Here is a 13,704-nt window from a genome sequence, read left to right on the forward strand (position 1 = left end):
ACCAAGAGATCTGGGGGCTGAAGGGGACTATGGAACTATTCTTTTTTTTTTTTTAAGTTATATTTGATCATTTCCAAGCATTATTCATTAAAGACATAGATCATTTTCTTTTCCTCCCCCCTACCCCCCCCCACCCCCCATAGCCGACGCGCAAATCCACTGGGCATTACATGTTTTCTTGATTTGAACCCATTGTCATGTTGATAATATTTGCATTAGAGTGTTCATTTAGAGTCTCTCCTCTGTCATGTCCCCTCAACCACTGTATTCAGGCAGTTGCTTTTCCTCGGTGTTTATATGGAACTATTCTAATAAACTGAGGCCTGGAGCTTGAGTAAATGACAATCCTAGGGACTCTAATCTGGGACTCTGGCTCTTTTCTCTCTGATTTGTACTATTTTCTGGCTCTGTAAAATGATAAGGAAGGAGAAGATAATCTCTGAGCTCTCCTCAGGTCAATTCCTATGGTCCTAATGCTATTGTTTAGGAATGGAAGGTGGAAAAAAAACTGTGATTTCAGTGATATAGGGACCTCCCTCTACCACTGTCAAGGTTTTATGCCTCTCATCCTCCTCTTTCCCAAGAAAGTAATGCAAATAAAATCACCCCCATTTTACAGATGAGGAAACTAAGGATTGGTTTACATGGCTTGACCAGCATCATATGGCTAGTGAGTGGTACAGCAGAGACTCAAATCCAGGTCTCCCAACTGTTTGTCCATTCCTCTCTCAATGACACCTCTGTATGTCATGGTCCCTATCCCTAGAACTTTTTCATCTTTACAGGACTCTCAGTTTCCTTATCTGAAAAATAATGAGGTTGAATTTGATGATCTCTGTCTAGGATCTTGTGAAAGAACATTGCAGAGACTGAAATTACCCATATAAATTAGTACATTGGAAACTGGATTAGGTGAACTATCCTTGCAAAAATCAGAATCTCAGGTCTATCCTGAAGCTGATGGAGAATACTCTCCACAACATGCATAACAAGTGGTCATTCAACCTCCAAATGAAGATCTGCAGCAAGGAGAAGCCCACTCCTGCCTGGAACAATCCATTCCACTTTAGGATAGCTCTACTCATCCAGAAGTTTCTTCTTGTTTCTTTTCAACTTCTTGGAGCCAAGAAGAACAAAGTCCAATCCCTCTTTCACATAATAGCCCTTCAACTATTTGAAGACAGCTCTCATGTCCTGTCCCCCCATTCGTAAGTCCTCTCTCTAAGTTAACCATCCCTGGTTCCTTCAACTAATCCTCATATGGCATGATCTCAAGGCCCTTCAGAACCCTGGTCATTTCCCTAAAATCATAGTCATAGATTTTAAATTGGGAAGAACTTCAAAGGTTTCTAGTCTAACCCCCACCTTTCACATGAGGATGATAGAGGGCCAGAGCTATTAAATGATTCACCCCAAATCTCATTGCTATCAGTAAATGTTCCAGGCAGAATTCAAACCCAAATCTTATGACTTCCAATCCAACATTCTTTCCACTATGGCCAACTTCCTCTCACTGACTTCTAGTTTATTATATATCTCTGAAATGGGACCCCAAAAAGTGACAATAATACACCAACTATGGTCTGACCAGAGCAGAATACAGTAGGACAGGTTAAAAGTCACAGATTTAGAATTGGAAGGGAACTTAGAAGTCTTCTCCCTCCTTCTGAAGGCTATACAATGCCTTTTTTAAATTAAGTTTTATTGTTTTCAATTAACAAGCATTTATTTTCTTCTCCCCTCTCCTACTAAAAAAGAAAAAATCAAACCCTTGTAACAAATGTGCATAGTCAAGCAAAACAAATTCCCACATTAGGCCATTGTCCAGAAAAATGCATCTCATCATGCTTTTCATATAGCAACCTAAAATTGAATCCCTATTTTTTGCCTTTCATAATGCCCTATTGACCAATACATGTTTCTGCTATCTGACCACCCTTCTTTCCTATTTTCCACCAGAAATCAAGCCTGAGAGGAGCTAATTCTGCACTGCCTGGGATCATTCCACCATTCCCCTATTTAGTAGTCTCCCCACTTTGAATACAAACTCCTTAAGGACAGGAACTCTTTTTATTTTAAATTTATATTCCCAAAGTTTAGTACAATACTTAGCATATAGTAAGAACTTAATCGAGGCTTTCCATTCATTTATCCATGTCTGGCACCATGTCATGGTGCCAGGCACATACTTAATAAATGCCTGTTGACATAATTACTTAAAAAGTTCATTTTTCAAAGACAAGGATACAACTTTATCATAAGAACTATTCGATTTCATCTTATTTGTCCTAATTTATGGAGATCTTCTTGGATCCTGATTCTGTTACTCAAAGTTTTTCCAGCTTTGGAAACATCTTGGAAGTTACCAGTTGTCCTCATCCACCAGTTGGAGAGTAGACCATCTATGTCTTTATCCAAATCATAGATATAAGCTGTCCAACAATATGTAGCCAAGTACAAATTTCTCAGTAACTTCAATGGAACCCTCTCCAAACTGACATCAAAACATCAATGTCTACTCTTTGGATCCATCCATGAAAAAAGAGAGATGCTTAGACAGTATTTGGCCTGTTTTGGGAGGCAGGATTCACAGATGAGCCTTGGTTTTCTTGTATAATATGAAGGAATCAGTCTAGGCTATGAACATGTTTATCATTTAATATTTTACATTATAACTCTCTGAGTTGATATCTTCTCCTCCCTCAGTCTGTAAGCCTGGTACTTATATAGTAGGGATGTAGGGAGAAAGAAGGAGTACAGGGTTTGGAGGCAAAGGGCCTGATTCCAATCCTGATCCCTACCATCAGGGATATTGGGCAACTCACTTTACTTAGCTTGACCTCATTCCTCTCATCTGTAAAACTGGTCTCATTCAACTCTAAATTTGTGATCCCATGATCCTTAAAGGCAAGAACTACCTCTGATTTCTGAACTCTGTATCTCCCTGGCTTATCACAATGGTCAGAACACATTGAGAAGTTAGTAATTGTTTATTATATTTCTCTGAAACCTTTTTCCAGCTCTAAGATTCAATGAGAGTTTAACTCTTTTAGACAAGAAGAGTTTCTGGCCACCGATTAGATTTGTCTTACAACATGCATCTTGTAACATGTGGCCTCACCCTTAGCAAGCTCCCCATGTGCAATGGTTCAGAAATTGCCAGCTCTGGGGCAAGGGGTAGTAACCTGGTCATCATCTCTTGGCCAGAACCATACTCCAATCTAAAGGGATGAGTCCAGTCGTCACATAGAGTGAACTCTTGGAGAGGAGGGAGGCTGCCATTTTAAAATCAGGCCATAGGTACTCCAGAGACTTCAGCCTGTGTTGCAAGTTGCCATGTGATGGCAATGTCAGTTTTGCAATAGTCCAAGTCTTTGCCATCTCAAGTTGTTTTTGATGTATGGTTGCTCCACTATATGGACCCATGTTGTTGCCTCTACTAGGCAAGCACCAAAGTCTCTTTCTTTGTGATTTTTATTGCTGCTCATAGTGACAGATGTTGGCATGTATCCGAAGTTTCTTTCTCTTGGTCTGTCTCCTACCTGTTCTTGGAACATAGATGAGTGTATCTTTGTCCTGGACAATAAATAACGAGTTGCTTCTCCTTCCTCTTCACTGATGAATTTCTCAGTGACTCCAATGGACCCCTCCCTTCAAACTGACATCAAACCATCAATGGGGCACTATAGGGATAGAATATTGCATTCACTGTTCAGATGTGGTCAAAACATCTGGTTGTTTTTTGTTTAACGTTTTTCTTTGCTACAAGAGGAGTGGGATAAGTATATTTGGAAATTACCAAGATATAAAAATTAAAATTAAAAAAAAAAACAGCAGCTAAATTTACTAAGAAAAGAGGGGAAAAAAGAAATGTCTTAGACATTGGCTATAGATTGATGACATAGCCACCTTCCAAATGGACTATATCATTATTATAGGAATAATAATTATAATAGTTTACATTGACATAGTTTTATTTATTATTTATTTATTCATTTTAAACCTTTACCTTCTGTTTTGGTATCAATTCTAAGATCAGCAAAAGTTAGGCAATCAGGGTTAAGTGACTTGCCCAGGGTCACACAGCTAGGAAGTATCTAAGACTAGGTCCTCCTGACTCCAGGCCTGGTATTCTGCTATCTAACTGCCCCCATTTACTTAGTTTCAAAGGTGTTTTCTTAACAACTCTCGAGAGGAACATTAGGCAAAAATTAATATTATTTTACAGAGAGAAAAACTGAGGCATGGAGAGGTTAGTGTGGCTTGTTTACAGGCATGTAGTTGGTGAATGTGAGAGCTAGAGCCTTAATTCAGACTAGGTAACCTTCATTCTACTACCCAGCTTCTCTCAAAATAGATGTATTAGATTGGGACACCTTTTGATATAGAAGAAAAACCATATGTATTTTTTATGAAAAATAATATTTGAAGGACTATATATAAAGTGCCAGTGGCATGGGGAAGGGGTTCCTTGGGCATATTTCCCTCAAGAGAATCAGCAAGCCCTTTTCATGAAGAGGGCTTAGAACAGTCTTACTCAGTCCATATCTGATTGGGAGAGTCATTCTCAGGTAGGCCACTAGGGATGTAGTGTTGCTAGTTGATAATTAGTCTGGATGGTTGGGATTCTCAATGAACTTTCTCCATTGTAGTGGACCAGTTGGATGAAACAACAGCCAGAAAAGGAACCACCATCCCCACCACTCCTAAACCTAACAAATCTATCCCCATAATAAATTAGGACTTATTTTTAGTTTACAAGAACACATTCTCCAAACTTTCCCCAGAAAGTGATCCTTTGCCTCCATGTGATGGCTCTCCCCAAACCTCCCTCCTCCACTGGGTTTTTATGTCTAAGCCCAGGGGTTCCCATGGGATTGTACTCAACTTACTTTCTATATCTAACGTGCCCCCCAAAAATCAAAAGCCTGCCTTCCAACTAATAAACTCATATCGCCATAGGGTCTTTTTGGTCCTCTTGGTTCCATAGCAAGTACAGACAAATCTGGGGAGCGTGACCCTACTCCTGACATTTAGATTCTGTAAGATCAGAGGATGAGAGGAATGGGTTCTACCCTTTTTTTTTTTATCACTTCTGATGTTTCCAAATGTAGATACCAGAGGACTGACTGTTTAATCTTCCCTCCAGGTTTTATTCACCAAATCCACAATACCTGCCTAGCCCAAGCAAGGAAAGATATGGTGATGCCCTCAAGGTTATCCAGGGAACCAACTACAGGCATAGGACTAGAATCAGTATCTCTTATCTCCCAGGTCTATGCTCCTTCTATCACCCCACAGAATAGAGGAAAAGTTCCAGATTTGAAATCAGAACCCCTGAGCTCATTTTTTAGCTGTGTGCCTTGAATAAGTAATTCAGCCTCTCTTAATCTTGGTTTCCTTTTCCATAAGACTAGGGTCATGGGGCAGATAGGTAGCTCAGTGGATAGAGCACCAGGCCTGGAGATGGGAGGTCCTGGGTTTAAATATGACCTCAGACATTTCCTAGCTATGTGACCCTAGGCAAGTCACTCAACTCCAATTGCCTAGCCCTTGCTGTTCTTGTCTTAGAATGGATACTAAGATAGAAAGTAAGGGTTTAAAAATTATTTCAAATAGTAAAAAAAAAAATTAGGGTAACAGCAGGTTACCTAGGTAAGCAGATATGAGTTATTATTATCACACAATGAAACATGGTCCCACACCCCACTGAGTACTATTGAGATTTGTTTGCTGTGGGTGGCTTATGTACTAAGAAATATAGACCAGAGTCTGCTACACATTTGGAAATGCTGAAACACAGAAGGAAGGATGGAACAGCCCCAGTCACTTTCCTAATAATGAATGCAAAACTGCTTGGGCAATTCCCAACAGATTGCCACCAAATAGGATAAAGCTTTATTTTATGATACCCTGGAGTCCAGAGAATTCCATGGAATGAGACCTTGCACCATGGTCTTAGAAAGCTGGCATTTGTAAAAATGTTTCCTTTGGGAGACTTAACTATGTTCAGTAATTTCGGTTTTAATTCCACTTATGATATCTAGATGCTTCTGTGAAATCACAATGCAGAAGGGATCTTGAGATCTGAAGGTCAAATTTGTTAAAGCAAAGTGTGGCCCAATAGAAAGAATACTACATTCAAAAGCCCCTTCTTAGGGGCAGCTGGGTAGCTCAGTGGATTGAGAGCCAGGCCTAGAGAAGGAAGGTCCTGGGTCCAAAATCTGCCCTCAGATACGTCCTTACTATGCAACCCCCCATTGCCTATCCCTTATTGTCCTTCTGCCTTGGAACCAATAAGCAGTATTGATTCTAAGATGGAAGGTAAAGGTTTAAAAAAAAAGTCCCTTCTACAGCCTACCTATGTGACTTTGGGCCAGTCGTTTAATATCTCAAGGTCCTAGTTCTTCCACTGGAACAGAAGACAGCTTATAGGCTAGATAGCCTAGAAATTACTTTTGTGATCTGAATCTATTCTCCTATTAGCTCCATAATGCTGGAACAGCTAAGCAGAGTCAGCCAATTATCTGATGTTCCCACATCATATAAATCAGCATAGTACAGGAAAGCATCCCAGATTGACCACCAATGAACTTTGTGATCTTAGGTAAGCCATTGAACATCTCAAAGTCTCAATTTACTAATCCATCAAATGGCCACAGTAATTCCTTATTCCTTTTAGGGGAAAGAAGAGAGGATTTGGAAGCAGAAAACCAGGACTCAAATTCTAGCACTGAAATTTATCTCTTATCTTACCTTGAGAAATCACTTGGTCTCTTTGATACTCCATTTCCTTTTCCATTAGATGGGCCAGTTGGGTTAGGTGACCTCTGTTGTCTCTCCCAGCCCTGACACCATGATCACAGAATTATAGCAACAGATTTGTCACGAGGGTCAGTTGACATGAGGTGGATGAAAGCATTTTGAAAACTGTAAGCTTCTACCATTTCTCACACGCTTCCATCTCTTCAAGTCTCACAAAGTGCTTTCCATAGATCACTTCTTTGGACACAGAATAGTTCTGTGAGTTAGGTTCCATAGATGTTGTTATCATCCCCATTTTATAGATAAGGAAACAGACTCAGAAAGGCTAAGCGATTCAGCTACCTTCACAAGCCACATACTCTCCCATTGTCTCTATCTTCTCCAATCATCCCTATTCTGATGTGTATCTGATAGGATACTTTGTGTAAATACTGCAGAGAAAAGTCTGGGGTTATAACAAGTTTATACCCAATTCCCAGGAATATAGTTTGGGTCTGGGCTTCAGACAGGAATCTTGTACTAACTGGGCCCAAGAATTAGTCAAGAGATCAATGAAAGTATAAGTGGATGTAGGTGGAAAGACATGGAATGGAAAGGAGGCTCTAAGGTCCCACTTTCCATGCCTACATTGGCCAACCCATCAAACCAATAAATTCAGGGTTGGTCCAAGAGAGAAGTAGTTCCATTCCTCCTCTTTTCCTGAGAAACGCAAAATTACCATACAAAGAAATTATCACCCACCAGAAAGAAGTCAGTTCAGCTTCAAAAGAAATAAAACTAATTAGAAGTAAATAATTGAACAATTAAAATGGAAAATAAGCTTTCAACTCTGGCCTTACTCAAGCCCATTGCTATTCTTAATAGTTGCCAGTCTTGGAAAGTAGAAGATATCAAATCCAACTACAACAAGAAATATTGAGTGAGCTCCTACTGTGTTCCAGTCAGCAATATCAACTAATCAACAAGCATTTACGTGTCTATTATCTGGGGACAGAGAGCCAAGCCTGGGGACAGAAGGTCCTGGGTTCAATTGGACCTCAAACGTGTCCTAGCTGTGTGAACCTGGGTAAGTCCCTTGACTTGACCCCAAATGCCTAGCCTTACCACTCTTCTAACTTGGAACCAATTCTTGGTATCAATTTCAAGACAGAAGGTAAAGGTTTTTAAAAAAATTGTTTATTCATATGTAAAACGCAGTGAAATTGCTCATTGCCTATGGGAGGAGGGGAGGGGGAGGGAGGGAAAGAACATGAATCATGTAACCATGAGAAAATATTCTAAATTGATTAATTAAATAAACAAACTTAAAAAAATGTCTATTATCTACTCCATACTGCACAAAATGCTGGGGATAGAAAGGAAAAACAAAACCAATTCCTGTCCTCAAAGAGTTTATATTCTATTTGGAAGCAATGAAGCAACTTGTACATCTATAAGCATATACAAAAATAAATGCAAAGTGATTTGGAGCTTGGGGAAAAAACCAATGAGCTGGGGAGAGTAGGAAAGTATTCATGGGGAAGGTGGAATTTTAAGAAAATTCAGGATGAGAGAAAAAAACATGAGAAGTACAATCCCTGACTTTTCTAGAGTTTCCAAGATCCTCAAAGAAGCATAATCTTATTTAGTGCCATACCCATTGAACTTCCAAAAAAAATTTTTACTGATTTAGAAAAAACCATAACAAAGTTCATTTGGAAGAACAAAGGATCAAGGATATCCAGGGAAATAATGAAAAAAATACAAAGAAAGGGGATCTTGCAGTCCCAGATCTCAAACTATATTACAAAGCAGCAGTCATCAAAACAATTTGGTACTGGCTAAGAGACAGAAAGGAGGATCAGTGGAATAGACTCGGGGTAAGTGACCTCCGCAGGACAGTATACGACAAACCCAGTGACCCCAGCTTTTGGGACAAAAATCCACTATTTCATAAAAACTGCTGGGAAAATTGGAGGACAGTGTGGGAAAGATTAGGTTTAGATCAACACCTCACACCCTACACCAAGATAAATTCAAAATGGGTGAATGACTTGAACATAAAGAAGGAAACTATAAGAAAATTAGGAGAACACAGAATAGTATACATGTCAGACCTTTGGGAAGGGAAAGATTTTAAAACCAAGCAAGACTTAGAAAGAGACACAAAATGCAAAATAAATAATTTGGAATATATCAAATTAAAAAGGTTTTGTACAAACAAAACCAATATAACTAACATCAGAAGGAAAGCAACAAATTGGGAAGCAATCTTCATAAAAACCTCTGACAAAGGTTTAATTACTCAAATTTACAGAGCTAAATCAATTGTACAAAAAATCAAGCCATTCTCCAATTGATAAATGGGCAAGGGACATGAACAGGCAGTTCTCAGCCAAAGAAATCAAAACTATTAATAAGCACATGAAAAAGTGCTCTACATCTCTTATAATCAGAGAGATGCAAATCAAAACAACTCTGAGGTATCACCTCACACCTAGCAGATTGGCTAACATGACAGCAAAGGAAAGTAATGAATGCTGGAGGGGATGCAGCAAAGTAGGGACACTAATTCATTGCTAGTGGAGTTGTGAACTGATCCAACCATTCTGGAGGGCAATTTGGAACTATGCCCAAAGGGCGATAAAAGACTGTCTGCCCTTTGATCCAGCCATAGCACTGCTGGGTTTGTACCCCAAAGAGATAATAAGGAAAAAGACTTGTACAAGAATATTCATAGCTGCACTCTTTGTGGTGGCCAAAAATTGGAAAATGAGGGGATGCCCTTCAATTGGGGAATGGCTGAACAAATTGTGGTATCTGTTGGTGATGGAATACTATTGTGCTAAAAGGAATAATGAACTGGAGGAACTCCACGTGAACTGGAACGACCTCCAGGAAGTGATGCAGATCGAAAGGAGCAGAACCAGGAAATCATTATACACAGAGACTGATACACTGTGGTACAATCGAAGGTAATGGACTTCTCCACTGGGGTCAATGCAATGTCCCTGAACAATCTGCAGGGATCTAAAAAACACTATCCACAAGCAGAGGATAAACTGTGGAAGTAAAAACACCAAGGAAAAGCAACTGCTTGACTACAGGGGTGGAGGGGATATGACTGAGGAGAGACTCTCCACTCTAATGTAAATACCAACAACACGGAAATGGGTTCGGATCAAGAACACATGTAATACCCAATGGAATCATGCGTCGGCTATGGGAGAGGTGGGGGGGGGCGGGGAGGAAAGGAAAAATGATCTTTGTTTCCAATGAATAATGTTTGGAAATGACCAAATAAAATAATGTTTGAAAAAATAAAATAAAATAAAAAAGAAGCATAATCTTACAGAGATGTAAAGAGAGAGACTGGTGAGCACCTATCAGTCTGATGCCCAGCTGATGTAATCCCCCATGTGGAAAAATATGGCAGCATGAAATGGAAGAGACCTCTCTTAGAGAGATCTGGAACACTCACAACAAGGGGCACATCCCAAAGGCACTAGAATAAGTTCTATTGTAGTGGGTTTTTTCTGGACTTGCTGGCATTGGAGGAGATGCCAAGGACTTCCAGGTCTGGGAAAGATCTCAGGTCCTCTCTCAACTGGAGCCAAGATGAAGCCAAGAGCTCATTGTCTTGCTGGGGTTTCTGTCTGTTATAGACCCTTCTTTCCTGTATCTAGATGGAGATGGAAAATGGCTATGACCTTGGGAGCTTGGAGAAAAAGACATCAGGATTTCCAGAGGAGAGCCCAGGTTGGACTTTGCTGCCAAGCAGTCCAGTATCTAAGCCTAAAGAGATTTATAATTTTCAGATTGATAGCTGAGACAGGGACAAACCAGCATCCATATTGCATTTCAATGGGACCATATGAGACCAATATTATATAGAACCAGTATCATATGGACAATATGTTAAGTTTGAGTCCATTCTTCCCAGAAAAAGAAATGGTATACGGGATAATATATTTGCAATGAGTGGGAAGAAATGTTCGTATATGTCATCTTGCTATATTTTTAAAGGAATATCTATTTGTTAAAACTAATTATGTTAAATTATGTTAAATTAAATTATGTTAAAACTAATTCATTTGAATTAGTTAAATGGAACTGGGGTTTTAATTACTGGCACAGTGGGAGAAGTGTTATAGACACTCAGAAGAGACAGAGGAAAAGAACATTCAGTCTGGGAAAAGACATAGCAGAATGAGGGATAACTTCATTTAACAAAATAATCTCTCTGCAAAGATATTCATTTTAAATAATAGAAGTCTTTAAGACCACTGGGGCAGCTAGGTGGCTCAGTGGATAGAAATTTAAGCCTGGAGACAAGAGGTCCTGAGTTCAATTCTGGCCCCAGACACTTCCTAGTTGTATGACTCTGAGCAAGTCACAGTAAGCATTTTATCCAGAGCTATACAGTCAGTGGGCATGTATTGAATATTCATTTTCAGCACTGTGTAATTCAGAGAACATTGGATTTGGAGACAGGACATGGGTTTAAGGTCTACTTATATACATGTAGCCCCAGGAAACTTGGACCTCTGTTGCCTCAGACACAGAGTATTTCAGAATTGGAGGGAAGCTCCCAGGATATCCAGCCCAAAACACACCTGACCAAGAATCCCCTCTACATTTCATACAAATGGTCCCTACTTAAAAACTTCCTAGAAGGGAAAGCCATAACCTCCAGTGGCAGGGGCCAGGAGGCAATTCTAGATGCCAAGAAGTTTTTCCTTGCTTCTTAAAACCAACTCTCTGAAGTTTCCACCCAGTTGTTCATAGTTCTTTACTCTTAGGGCTAAGCGAAATGTCTAGGTTCTCTTCCATATAATCGCCTTTCAAATGCCTGTCTCTGTTTTGTTTTCTCTTCTCTAGGTAAAACATTCCTACCTCCTTCAATTTTTCCTCATCCACAGGCAGTTAGGTTAACACAGTGGGTAAGAGTACCACACTTATCATTTGGAAGATCTGAATTCAAGTCCTGCCTCAGACTCTCATAAGCTGTGTGACCCTTGGCAAGTCATTTAATTGCTCTCAGCCTCTGTTTTCCCATTTGTAAAATGGAGATAATAAATAGCAACTACTTCCCAGGGTCGTGAAAAAAAAATGAGATAGCATCTGTATAGTTTTACAAACCTTAAAATACTATGGAAATGCTAGTTGTTATTGCTGTTGCTATTGTTGTTATTATTATTACATGGCATCATCTTAAGACCTTTTGCCATCCTGGTTTATTTTGATGAGACAAGATAAAAACTGAGGTATTTCTAAATTTTTTTTTATCTTATAATTATATTAAATGGTACCTCACATTTTATCAATTAGAATCCCAGGATATCTTAACACTGTTCCCTTCTCCCCACATTTTACAAAGAAGAAGAATAAGGTTCAGATAAGGCAAATGTCCAACATCATTCAGTCAGTGGGAGAGGCAGGACTAGAACCCAACTCACATAGTCCAGTTTGGCCAGGTTCACTCTTACTAGAAGATCCTCATCCCCCTAGCCTGACTTGGACTAAGTCAGCATAGGTTGCCTTTATCCAAGCCACATAGAGAGTAACAGTCTCATAGGCAAAGTCACTTGAGGGACTGGATATCATTGTCCAAGGTGGAGATAAGCTTCAGAAGAAGATGGAACAGTTCCAGAAATAACTAAGAATCTAGTTCTGGCCAGGACATGGGACAAGGCCCTAAGCTTGTGGATCTCCCTCACAGTTTTAAATCATAGAGAACAGGGGAGTAGCTCTCCCTGGAAACTCCCCTCTCGTACCTTTTTAGGGGGTGGGCATGTAAACAAGGCCACAGCAAACTTTCTGCCGATTAGGAGTACGTGCTTGGACACACAGAGACCACAAAGAACACCGAGAATAAAACTTTCACAGGCAACATTATCATATTGACTCACGGCAGACCCATCCATAAAACAAACTTTGAAATAGCAAGAAATACCTGGGGCAGGGCCCTGGGAGCTGGAAGTCTCAGTCACCCACTGTATGATATCCCCAGCGATATCAATCAGGGTTCATTCCTTGTAACCCTCAAGACAGAAGGAAGTGTACGAACCTGAGAAAGAGGGTGGGTGCGGAGACCAGTTTCCCTTGGGCTGTTCCTACAGAGGCAAAGTCAAGTGAATTATTTGGGGAAAAAAATCACGAAACTCTAGAGTTTCTACAAAGTCACAAGGAAACTATGAAAATCATAGAAGCAATAAAGATTTGAGAATTATTCCCTATGTCATTGAAGAAAACATTCCAAAGGAGTATTTGTTTAATGAATAATAATAGTTATGAATAGCTAGCATCAACACAGTAATTAGTATAATAATTAACTATTAATAGCTAATTAGTTATGAGTAATTAATATAATATTAATATTAATGTGCCTACTGCTTTACAAATATTATTTCATCTGATCTTCATAACAGCCCAAGGAGTTAAAGACTATTACTATTATTATTATTATTATTATTATTATTATTATTATTATTATTAAAATGAGTTCCCAGTCAAGGAAACTGAGATGAATAGAGGTTAAAAAATGGCTTGTCCTGGGTCACACACCTAAAAAAGTGTCTGAGGCCTGATTTGAATTCAAGTATTCTAACTCTAGGACCAGCACTCTATCCATCGTATCACCTAACTGCCCCAAATAATACACGTCAATTTTGTATAGAGACATAGCAGGGAGAGAGAGAGAGAGAAAGCATAGATAAACTATAGATAGATGATTGATAAAGACAGAAAGAGAGAGAAGGATAGGTAAACTAGAGATAGATGAGAGAGAAGAAAAAGGAAGAAGAAGAAGAAGAAGAAGAAGAAGAAGAAGAAGAAGAAGAAGAAGAAGAAGAAGAAGAAGAAGAAGAAGAAGAAGAAGAAGAAGAAGAAGAAGAAGAAGAAGAAGAAGAAGAAGAAGAAGAAGAAGAAGAAGAAGAAGAAGAAGAAGAAGAAGAAGAA

General features: G+C 39.3%; 1 long non-coding RNA gene across 2 annotated transcripts in view; it reads right to left on the bottom strand.

Moving 5' to 3' along the window:
* LOC103094911 (uncharacterized) overlaps positions 1–13,704 on the bottom strand; it is a 97,081-nt gene that overhangs the window by 38,122 nt on the left and 45,255 nt on the right. Inside the window, exons 4-5 of one of the 2 annotated variants that reach the window (XR_470786.3) lie at positions 6,757–6,848; positions 1,089–3,683 (exon numbers count right to left, since the gene is read on the bottom strand). This is a non-coding gene — a long non-coding RNA (uncharacterized LOC103094911). Of the gene's footprint in view, positions 1–1,088; positions 3,684–6,756; positions 6,849–13,704 lie in introns of those variants that run through there. The other variant, XR_001623860.2, reaches the window with a different exon arrangement.

Source organism: Monodelphis domestica, chromosome 7, assembly GCF_027887165.1.
Source record: "Monodelphis domestica isolate mMonDom1 chromosome 7, mMonDom1.pri, whole genome shotgun sequence".
NCBI lineage: Eukaryota > Metazoa > Chordata > Mammalia > Didelphimorphia > Didelphidae > Monodelphis > Monodelphis domestica.